The following is a 12,476-nucleotide window of genomic DNA, read 5'->3' as shown; positions in this document are numbered from 1 at the left end:
GTGTAGGCTACATAAACACAATTTGGGATTGTGGATTAAGATACTCATACACCTTCTACCTTCAGAGTCCACTCACAGCCATGGACCACTCAGCTACAACAGGGTGAGTGCTGGAAATCCTTGAAAATGCTTTAATTGTATTGATACATTTAAGACTTTCAAGTAATTGGAGTTTGAATAAAGTGCTTGAAACTGCTTAAATTTGTAGTGGCATTACTTTCATGGTATTGGTCAGTGACACAATTAGAAACATTTCTTCATCCTAATTCCTCTCCAACATTGGTGAGAGCTTGTTTTTTTTTGCATTTCACTACACTGTTTTTAAACCTTGGTTTTAGCTTTGCATGTGACCAATAAACTTATCTATCTACCACATCAGGCACGGGGGCGAGAGCCAGAGCCAGCGCCAGAGCGACGGCGACGGAAGAGGCATGCCGGGGATGAGGAAGCCTATGAGAGGCTCCTCAAAATGGTGACCGAAAGGGCAGTCAAACAGACTGAACTGGCCAAACGGCAAATTAAGCTGACGCTGCTTCAGCAAAAAGAGACAGAATTAACAATCAAGCTGTTAGAGAAACAGCTTGACATTTGAAATAGCATGGTCCTCAGTGGTCACATTATTTTTTGTTGGAATAAAACTTTGTTTGGACCCTGCATTCCTTTGTCTTTCTCTGTTTTGGTACATGCAAGTTACAATGTTTGGTGAACTAGAATTTGAGAAATAATTGTAATTTTATTTACAGCAGTTTTACAGTGTGGTCAAAAATTTTACTATGCTTTACATTTTTTGATATTACTTAAATTACTTGTTAGAAGTACAACACTAACACTTAAGTGTAACAAACATCTTGAGTAACAATATCTAGGAGAAGTATGCGCTGAGAGTTTGTCAATCCAAGTCAAATCCACCTCTGAGGTGGGATTCAAATGATCCTGAAATTTTGGTATCAAGTTGATCCAGATATCTGACTTAACTTTTGAAATACCCAAATCAGCCTTTTATCTGGATTCAGGGGAGGATTGGATTACCAGAGCTGAAACCCTGATCTTCAGGATCAGGATTCTCCTGATCTGTGTTGAAATACCCAGTTTTCAGATCAGATCTAGATTTAATCCAATCCGACCAGGATAATCCTGTCAGATCACGTTTGAAATACTGGGCCCTGATGACCGCGGATAGCTGTTGATTTCACCGCAAACGAGCCACTGTCATGTTATCTGGATAACCGTGAGAATATTTGTTGCTGACTGTATAGCTGTGCTTTAGCCAACCCCGGAATGACGGGAGTTTATTTTAGACCGCAGCATTAATAGTTACAGTCCTGGGGGGCTGCTGATATTCTGTCTGTTAAAGAGTTTTGAACAGAAATCGCTTAATTGACATTTTAACACACTGTGGACATGTTGACTATCCAGTGTTTTCTGATGTTTTTTTAATTCAGGTTTTTTTTCATCTTTCTTTCTGTGTCTGCTCACACTGTTATGTGAATTTAGATTATCGGCCTTCATGCCAAGCACTGGAAGCTCGTCCACATTTGGATTTTAGTTTGTTATTAGATTTTTTTGTCACAGCTTTATTTTATTTTGTTTTAAATATTTATCACCCACCCACAGGGTCATCTTAAGTATTCTTGTTCACTGTTTGGTCAAAGAGCTTTACTGAAGCCTGACACAGAGATGATGTACAGAGGTGACCTGTATCGATACAGCATGTGCATTCTAACCAAAGGTGGATGGTGGGTTTAATACAGGCATTTTATTTATCTTATCTTATGTAGAAAAATACCTTCATGGCCTTCCTGCCCTAAGGCATCTTGGTGCCTCTACTGGCTGATTTAATTTATTGTCTGCTCTGGAAATATTATTAGTCATTTTTTTCTTTTTTTTTTAAACTATTATTCTTATGTGACTCAAGTGGTCAAACACTGTTAGTTAAGGGAGGAGACCCCGGAAGCTCAGTTTAGCTGTAAGTTGCGAGCTGGAGAGCTCAGAAGGTTTTTGTTTATGGGAGTAGACTGGTCACAATTTTTTTTTGTTAGTTTTAGTTTCCTTTTATGTTGTTTTGCTCTGTATTAAGTATGTCTGTTTTTTTTTGGCACGAAAACCTATATTCTTTAGGTTTTTGTGCCAAAATGTTTACGTGGGCTCGCTGACTTGCTTTTAATCTTTGGTTTTGGGGGTCCCCCATGGCCCAATTGTTGAAAAACATGTGCTAAAGCGTTCTCTAGGAGCCAAAACGCGTGTTAAAGTGTCCTCTTGGGAGCCACAACGTGAACTAAAGTGCCCTCTTAAGTGGCAAGGATGCGCTATATGTGCCCTTTTTTTCTGGTTGCCCCTGCCCTTCAAAAAGGCTGTTCACACCACTGGTTTTGGACAATAATGGAGCTACACAGAGAAATACCCTAGGATCAATGTAATGCTGTTTTGGGTCTGTATCATGGGATTTCTTGACTATCAAAAATAAAATCACCATCCTGATACCAACTTTACCACATGTACCCAGAGTACAATGATGTCCTCTTATTTTACACACAGGAAACTGGACAGGGTGATGACTTGGCTGCTGCCTGGAAAACTCAGCTCCTCTATGGTCAGTGATGACGGTTTCCTTCACAGCATTTTCCAGTTAAATGTGGTACTTGGCAGTGATCAGCTGTCATAACCACCACAAAGACTCAATTTGACCAGGAAGGACAAAATCAAAGAGGATAATGGAGAATAGCCGACATCACTATATGATTTGTGGTTCCAAATGTTAAGCTGCATCATTAAGTGTTTAGAAAGAGATATTAACATGCATGTATGTTACCAATCAGAGTCCTTTTCTCATTTACCGTCCCAGCTTTCTCTCCACCTAGTGTGTCTCTGTTGCTATTTTTCACACATAAAACAAGTGGTGCATCATACAATAAACAAAGACTTTCCTCTGCTGAAGTGGCTGAGGGATGGGAGTTGGTCCGGTCAATTTCCTGAGTTCTGAGTGCAGGGAAATTTGTGGTCTCCTTCCCAGTGGCAGAGCGGGACAGACTGGTCTCATAAGAGTCTCACAGCAAGAGTCAGATTACATTTGTGAGATGGCTGAAATATCATGATGGGTGTCACTGCATTCCACTTTCATGTTGCAGGAGCATAAATAACAGATAATAACCACCAGCCAGAGCAACACTGAGGATCACACAGAATTATGAAGTGAAATGAGAAAGCAAATAAATTGCATTTAGTGTTTTGTGTTCTTTCATAGAAGATGGTAAGTTTACTGGTTTGTTTGTTCTATTCCATACTTTCTCCAAAGTAGAAGGTTGTATATGTGTAGATATCCAATCCAATCCATCTCTTACAAGTAGAATCTTCCTCATGATGAGAAATATTATCACCTGTGGTAGATGTGGATGGATAGTTAAAATATACACGGGACTGCTCTTTGTGCGCCGTAGGTAAGAAAAGGCCTGTAGAGCCTAAAGCATAACCTAAACAACTTTAATATACAGTACATGCCTGAGTGTCAGATAAACCGTCATGAGGACATGCAATATCAAGGAGAAACTTTTACATATAGAGGGGCCCCTACCACTATAAAGAGTAGTGATAATAAATAATAAACAATGAAATATTAACATGGAAAAATAAACATGGGACAAATTCACAGAGGTGTGTTACACCAGCTTTTACAGAAACCCACTGACAAAAAAATAACCCCCATGTTGTCTATAACTAAAAAGAAACCTTAATCTTAGTCATTATTTTAATTAATAAGGCAGAGGAAAGTGTAAAAATATATTCATTGCTGAAGTTGTGATATGTTCAGCGTCCTCTGATGACATAGAAGAGAGTAGGCGGTGTGCCGGGCTGAGCCCAAGACAGCTCTGGGCTCAATTTAACCCCTGGACATGAGACATGGATTGGTCTTCCTACCTTTCTCCCCGTATTCCCTTTTTGAATGAACAAGCCTTCATTTTGTACATGCATATTTTGCATTTCTCAATTAAGGGCTGTTTTTTTTTTTTTGGAATAGAGACTGACTCTGACGTTTGATTGTTTGTTGCAGCCTGTGGCTCTGGAGAGATAGAAAGATGTTGTTTTGTATACTGAGTTTGATGCCTGACGAAGGTCTTTGACATTTTCAATATACTTTCTGTTGACTGTGTAATTGACACTAGTCCACAGTGAAACATTATAATTTCTTTTATATTTGTTAGGTAAAATGACTTTACTGAGTGCTCATGTGCCTATTTTTAGCTCCACATTTTAAAATGGGTGGTGATGTGTTCTTCAAAGTGCCCCATCTTTCACAGGAACAGGAAATAGTGCAGATGGCATGGATATGTAATGTGCTGCCAAGCTTAAATGCCAGCACTAAAAATACCCAGCTGGAATGCAGGACTTGAGAGCAGGGATGGGTTGGTGGCCTGGGCCTTGTCGCCACTGTGAGGGCCTATTTCAACATAAGAGGGCCGTCAGGCTGAAACCTGAAGCTGGCTGCTTGGTTCAGCACCGCTTTAATCTTCTATTTTGTTCTGTGAGAGCTTTCAGGGGGATACTTGCAGAGGCTCCAAGAGCAGATGAGATGGGGATTTGGGGGTGCTATTCCTGTAGTACTTGGAGAGAGTCTTCTGAAAGTTTTTTTGTTTTTTTTTGTCTGCCAGGCTTAGCCGTCTGGTGGCTTTAACTACCTGCTATACAGTATGTATCCAGGCCTGGACCGCAAGGCAGATCAGCTTGTTCTCACTTCAAACTTCCCTTCCTATTTCTGATCCATCTCCTCCCCTCTGAGCCTCATTTCATTAAAGTGAGATGGGCGAGACTGTCCTTACAAGAACAACATCATTAGACGCTTCAGCAACTGCCACAAAATAACATTTTAGAGGAGAAGAAGGAGAAATGATAATCCTGTAAGTATTTTAGTAAGTATGGGATAATTAAAGCTGTAGTATGTAAAATGCAAAAAAAACTTTTAAAATATAGTGAGATGTCTTTCCCGCAGTGCTCCCTTTCCCCTCTGACCTGTGGTTGTCCGAAGTCTCCTGTCACAGGCTAGATTTTCTAAAGCCTAAATAGTTTTCTCTCAAAACACTTGAATTACAATGAAATTAAAGATTATTATGGATTTTCTGCCCAAGATCGCAAAAATAAATGATGACTTATGGTGAAGTTCAGTTGGAAGTTCTAACTTCATCCTTGATACCTTTATCCACCATTGTTGATCATGGTTGTCCTTTTTTCACATTATAATAACACAATAACACATTAGATTAGATTAGGTATAGAAGTACAGAATAATTGTAGAATAGACCTATGTAGGTACTCCAGGTTAATTGGGTCAAAAGTGTGACTATCATATGAAATACATGATAAAGAAATGTAATAATTAATGTTGACTGCACCTACACATAGAATGTAAAAAAAGCAGTAAGGAGTAGATATGACTGCTTCATTATATACAGTATGAACAGTAGGTTACTAATGATATGAAGAATGTGAGATGAATATACTAATATATATAGTATGAAAAAGTATACAGTATATCTACTGTACGGTACCAGTCAAAATTTGGACATGTTTTCCCATTCAAGTGAATGAGAAAGTGTATTCAAACTTTGTACACATAATAGATTTTATGTGTTTTAGTGCCTGTATTCCTAGAACATGCAGGCAAAAAGAAGCTCCTAACTTGCTGATTTAGGAGAAACTTTAAATGGGTTGTGTCAGTCCTAATTTTAGGACTCCTACATTTTATTTATTTTTCTAAAGATTATTTTTTGGCAGTTTTCCAAGCCTTTATTATAATGATAATATGATGATATGATAACTATCTGCACATATACTTGACTAGTCAGCAGCCTGTATTACTCTTTTTTCATGCTTAATCATTTGATTGTAAAGTCATTATTTGGATATGGTGTCAGGTTCTGTGTTCTCTATGCCTTGTTTCTAGTTTGCTTTGTCAGTTTCCTAGTTTTATTCCTCTTGTGCTCTGTCTTCCTGTCTGTGATTGTCTCCCTTCTCCTAATTCGTGCTTCACCATGACATATGGAAACATACCTCCTACCCAAGACCCAAGACAGCCAATTACAGTTTGATTAAACATGACATAACCCATAGCAACGGGGTCAACCCTGGCCTTTTTCTTCACTATTCACTTCCAGGCTCTTAGTAAAAGTTGGTCTTAGCAGCTTTGTGAAGAGGTTTGAAGAGGACACTGTTAGTGAGGAACTTTCACTGCTGATTAGAAGTCGTCCTGGTGGGAAGATACAATGTTTTGGGAATATGGGACCACATATAGTGTACAGTATGGACATCAGTATTTGTGAGAGGTCAGTTGAGGTTATTGCTATTTATTTGGCATATCTGACACCAATCTGTGATGGATTTGGAGATTATTTTAGACCACCAGCTAAACCAGCTAAACTAGGACAGGATAGTGGAGGTCTGTAAATTGCATTGAAGAAGACGATAAGACTACAATCGGATGAACAGGCATTTAAACTACAGAAAAGAAATTGGAGGATATTGAACAAAATGCAGAGGCCGAGGAAGCAATTCACATTATTCAAGAACTGTTACCATTCATGAAAGACAAGGCCGAGGAGTGCCACAAGGAGGAGAGCGGGAGTTTATTCACATGACAGAGATGAAAGAAGCATATCCCAAGCAGCAGCAGTCCCACAAAGCCTTGGAAGAGTACAAAGTGTTTATTTGTTCACCCACTACTGCTGTTACAAAATAAAGTAAATTTAAGTTAATTAAAGTAATTCTATTCTATTCTATCTTGCTGCACACGTTGACTGATCTCAGCTTTCTCAGGAAATAGAGTTTGCTCATCCCCTTCTTAAACACAGCCTCAGTGTTAGATTTCCAGTCCAGTCTGTTGTCGATCACCACTCCCAAGTATTTGTACTCACCCTCATCTCCTCCCCTTACTCACCCGACAACAGCTGAGTCGTCAGAAAACTTCTGCAGGTGACGTGACTCAGTGTTGCACTGAAAGTCAGTGGTGTATAAGGTGAAGAGGAAGGGAGAAAGCACAGTTCCCTGTGGAGCTCCTGTATCACTGACAACCACGTCAGACAGGACACTGCCCAGACGGACAAACTGTGGCCTGCCTTTCAAGTAGTCAGTAATCCAGGAGATCATAGAGTCGTCAACACGCACCACCAGTTTTTCTGCATCTTTCTGAGACACAATCTTCCTAATTTTCACAATATTACGCAGGTGAAAATATGCTGTCCTTGTCGTTAGTTCTACCTCGAAAAACAGAGGCAGCATCGGAAGCATATGCATGTTGGTGGAGCCTTCTCGTTAGAACTAGAACCAAGGTTTTATTTGGATTTCTAAGTCCACTATTGGACTGATAAGCATTGATCAAAAATGAAAAAACGAATCAGTGAAAATTCCTGCTGACGTGATTGGGTGGAAATATAGCTACATTAAAGGACATTTAGCTGTCAGCTGCTGAGCTAAATTACATTGAAAACTCTACAGACCTTTTGAACCCAGGATGAAAAAAAGGGCTTTGATTTTAGAAGTAATCTAAAATAAGGTTTGATCATTACCTTACATGAGTCATAATAAAAGTGGGCCAAATCAGACACAAAGTAAACAGTCAGTTAGCTTTTTCAGCTGCTGCTGGGTTTGTCACAGGCTGAATTACCAAATGGGCCCCATCTGACTTTAATTATGGTGAACATCACGAAGCCACAGGATACTGGGAAGATCAAACGCACTGAATTGGCTTTGCACATATTCAAGATTCAAGATTCAAGAAGCTTTATTTATCCCGAGGGAAATTATCTTGCAACAGTTTCAATACAAAGGTGGGAAAGGGTCAGAGTAACAATAAGCATAAACATAAATCAAATCAAAATAAAGCTAACATAAAATAAATCAAGCAATGAACTAAGTGTGACAGAGTGCAACAGACATCGTGGTTAAGCGTAGGTATATACAAAATACAACAATACGCACTGTGCAGTTAAGCAGCAGATTGAAATGAAATAAGTACAAACTAAATAAGTGAGAAGGAGCGATAAGTTATAAGTGTTGAAAATGTTAAAAATGTAGCAGCATTTCCTTCAGGACTAAGTGACAGTATGGCACAGTGGAGTGTAGCAGCATTTCGTACTGAAGTAAGTTACAGTAAGTTACAGTAAACCACAGTGAAATGTAGCAGCATGTCCTAAAGCACAGTAAGTGTAGCAGCAGATAGTTACAGTACCATTAAATGAATAAATAAAGTGATGTAGTGGTGATATAAAGAGACAGTGTAAAGTGTAGCAGTAGTAAGTTACAGTACCACAAAATAAGTGATGTAGTGGTGGTATAAAGTGACATTGTAGTATAGCAGCATTTCTTACTGAAGTAGGTGACAGTACAACTGAATAAAGTGGTGCAGTGATGATATAAAGTGACAAAGTGACATTTTCAGGATACAGTGTCTCCACTGTTCCTTACCTGACCAGGGGGGGATGAATTATAAAGTTTGATGGCCGCCGGAAGAAAAGACTTCCTCCGGCGTTCAGTATTACACCGGGGGAGAATGAGTCTATGACTGAAGGTGCTTCTGCTGGAAGTCAGCAGATGGTGGAGAGGGTGAGAGTTGTTGTCCAGGATGCTGTGCAGTTTAGACAGCATCCGCCTCTCAGACACCGCCACCAAAGAGTCCAGTTTGACCCCCAGGATGGAGCCGGCCTTCCTGAAGATCTTACCGATCCTCTTGGCGTCTGCTGCCCCAGCACACAACAGCAAAGAAGATGGCACTGGCTACCACCGACTGATAGAACATCCTCAGCATGGTGTTACAAACATTGAATGACCGGAGCCTCCTCAGGAAATAGAGACGACTCTGGCCCTTCTTGTAAACAGCCTCAGTGTTCTTGGACCAGTCCAGTTTGTTGTCCAGGTATACTCCAAGGTATTTGTAATCCTGAACAACATCCACAGTCACGCCGTTGATGGAGATGGGTGTGGGGGCAGATTTACTCCTGCAGAAATCCACCACTAGCTCCTAAGTCTTGGTGGGGTTTAGAATCAGGTGATTAGCTACACACCAGTCGACGAAGGAGTCCACAACGCCCCTGTACTCCTCCTCCTTCCCCTCACTGACGCAGCCAACAATTGCTGAATCGTCAGCAAACTTCTGCAGGTGGCAGGACTCAGAGAGGAACTGAAAGTCTGAGGTGTACAGGGTGAACAGAAAAGGGGAAAGAACAGTACCCTGTGGAGCTCCAGTGCTGCTGACCACAGTGTCAGACACTCCGTCCTTCAGTCTGACATACTGTGGTCAACCCGTCAAGTAATCCGTAATCCAGGAAACCAGGGGCGGGTCCACCTGCATCGCCGTCAGCTTACGTCCCAGCAGAGCAGGCCGGATGGTATTGAACGCACTGGAGAAGTCCATGAACAAGATTCTGACTGTGGTTCCCGGTCTGTCCAGGTGGGCGAAGGCACGGTTGAGCAGGAAGATGATAGCGTCCTCCACACCTAGTCTCGGCTGGTAGGCAAACTGTAGAGGGTTCAGTGATGAGCTTGGGGCCGAAGAAGTGAAAGGACCAGCCTCTCCAGGGACTTCATCAGGTGCGATGTCAGCGCCACCGGTCTGTAGTCTTCGGAGGTGCTGGGACGCACCTTCTATGGTACTGGTACCAGGCAAGATGTCTTCCACAGCACAGGGACCTTCTCAAGACTCAGGCTGAGGTTATAGATGTACTGCAGGACTCCACACAGCTTGATCGCACATGTTTTGAGGACCCCCGGGCTGACACCGTCGGGACCTGCTGCCTTGCGGAGTCTGCACAGCTCCTTCCTCACCTGCTCTGCAGTGAAGGTCTTTCTGCTGTGTGTGTTGGTGGGGGTGGAGAGAGGTGATGGCGGGGGGAAGGGGACAGGTAGGGCAAAATCGGGAAGGAATTGAGGGGGAGGGGGGGTGTCAGCAGGGCTGGAGGTTTGGAGGTGGATGGTTGTGGAGGAGCCGTGGGGGGGGGGGGGGGGGGGTGGTCCAGAGCCCTTTCGTCAAATCTGTTGAAGAACAGATTCAGCTCATTGGCACGTTCAGTACCACCTCCTACTGTCTGGCTACCAGATGGTTTGTAGCCAGTGATGCTCCTCATGCCGCTCCACACGTCCTTTAAATTGTTCTGCTGGAGTTTGTGCTCCAGCTTCCTCCTGTAGGTGTCTTTGCCCTGTTGGATCCTCTCCTTAAGCTCCCTCTGGACCTGCCTCATCTGCTCTCTGTCCCCTTCTCTGAAGGCCCTCTTCTTCGCATTCAGTAGGACCTTGATGTCTCTGGTGACCCACGGCTTGTTATTTGGGAAACAGCGTACAGTCACTGTGGGAACAACGCTGTCCACACAGAAATTGATGTATCCTGTTATGCAGTCCGTGAGATCATCAAGGTTCTCTCCATGTGAATTACAGAGCAAATCCCAGTCTGTAAGTTCAAAGCAGCCCTGTAAAGCTTCATCAGTCTCCTTTGACCATCTCCTCACAGTCCTGGTGGTCACAGGAAGCTGCTGGACTTGGGGCTTATACAGGGGCTGCAGTTGGATGAGGTTGTGGTCTGATCTTCCAAGAGGAGGAAGGGCAGTGGAGCTGTAAGCCTCCTTAACATTAGCATACAGCAGGTCCAGTGTCTTGTTTTCCCTGGTGGGACAGTCCACAAACTGCTTGAAAGTGGGCAGTGTTGCAGCCAGAGTGATGTGGTTGAAGTCCCCAGATATTGCAATGAATGCGTCTGGGTGCCATGTCTGAAGGCCCGCGACAGCGGTGTGGATGACGTCACTCGCGCGCGCCGCGTTTGCAGTCGGAGGAATGTAAACAACCAGGATGATCACGTTTGAAAACTCCCTCGGCAGGTAGTAAGGCCGAAGAATCACGGCAAGCAGCTCAATGTCCGGGCTACAGACACGCTCCTTTACAGTAACGTGTCCAGGATGACACCATTTGTTGTTAATAAGAATAGCAAGTCCCCCACCTTTTCTCTTGCCACTCTCACGGTGACTCCTGTCCGCCTGAACAGTCTGAATGCCGTCCACAGTTACATTAGAGTCCGGGATGTCCTCATGGAGCCATGTCTCCGTGAAACACAGCACACTGCTCACACGATACATCCACTGAGTCTTCACCAGGCCCGCCAGCTCGTCCATCTTATTAGCCAGCGACCTCACGTTCACCATGGTGATGGAAGGCAGAGATGGTTTATATCTCCAATTCTTTTCCCGGTGTTTACGTCCAGCCTTACATCCCCTGTACTTTCTCCTCAGTTCTGTGGGGATTTCAGGCCTCTCCCGCATTAGTGCCGTTGGTGCTAGCGACAACAGCTGTTCACGGGTGTAAACAATGGAGCCGCCGCATTGTTGCGTCCAGACGGAGATGCAGACGGCAAAAATAGTCCCAAGAATGAGACAAACGGACAAAAAACACGTAAGAAAGTTAACAAACATAGTTGGCTAAGGTTAGCACGACGACTTACAAGAAAAAGCACTAATAAAAAGACAGTAAAATAAGATAAAATACCAAAAAAGTGCTTAAAGTAGAGGGAGCAACTGTTGATGGCTGCCGCTTTACACAGCGCCGTAATATGTGTTAATAATTAAAATATGAAATATGAAACATATAGGAAGGCCCTCCGTAATGCCAGAGCAGCCTTTTACTCATCTTTAATAGAGGAGACTAAGAACAATCCTAGAATTCTTTTCAGCACTATAGCCAGGCTGACAGAAAGCCACAGCTCGATTCAGCCATGTATTCCTATAACCCTCAGTAATAACGACTTCATGACCTTCATTAATGACAAAATTAGAGACAAAATCAACTCGCCTGGCACCAATTTTTCTTCAAACCCAGGAACCATAGAAACAACTGCATGACCTGATAATATCTTGGACTGATTTTCTACAGTTGACCTTAACAAATTAACCTCTACTATCTACACATCAAAGCCTTCTACTTGTCTGCTAGACTCTATTCCAACTAGGTTACTTAAAGAAGTGTTACCTTTAGTTAGCACAGAAATTAAGAAGAAGAAGCAAGAAATTAGTTGCCAATCAGCTGTGTGACTTTTTACATAATAATGAGTTATTTGAGGACTTGCAGTCAGGATTTAGTATGAATCATAGCACTGAGACAGCATTAGTAAAAATTACTAACGACCTTGTAATAGCTTCAGACAAAGGACTTGTCTGTGTACTTGTTTTACTAGATCCTAGTGCGGCCTTCGACGCTATTGACCATCGCATCCTTCTACAGAGACTGGAGCATCTAATTGGCATTAACGGAACCACATTAAGCTGGTTCAGGTCATATTTATTAGATTGATCTCAGTTTGTACATGTTAACGACAAATCCTCCATGCACACTAAAGTCAGTCACGGAGTCCCACAGGTTTCTGTCCTTGGACCAATTCTATTCACCTTATATATGCTTCCCTTAGGAAATATTATAAGGAAGCACTCCATAAACTTTCATTGTTTCATTGATGATAC

This window comes from Echiichthys vipera (assembly GCF_963691815.1).
Source record: "Echiichthys vipera genome assembly, chromosome: 11".
NCBI lineage: Eukaryota > Metazoa > Chordata > Actinopteri > Perciformes > Trachinidae > Echiichthys > Echiichthys vipera.
This window is presented reverse-complemented; position numbering follows the sequence as displayed.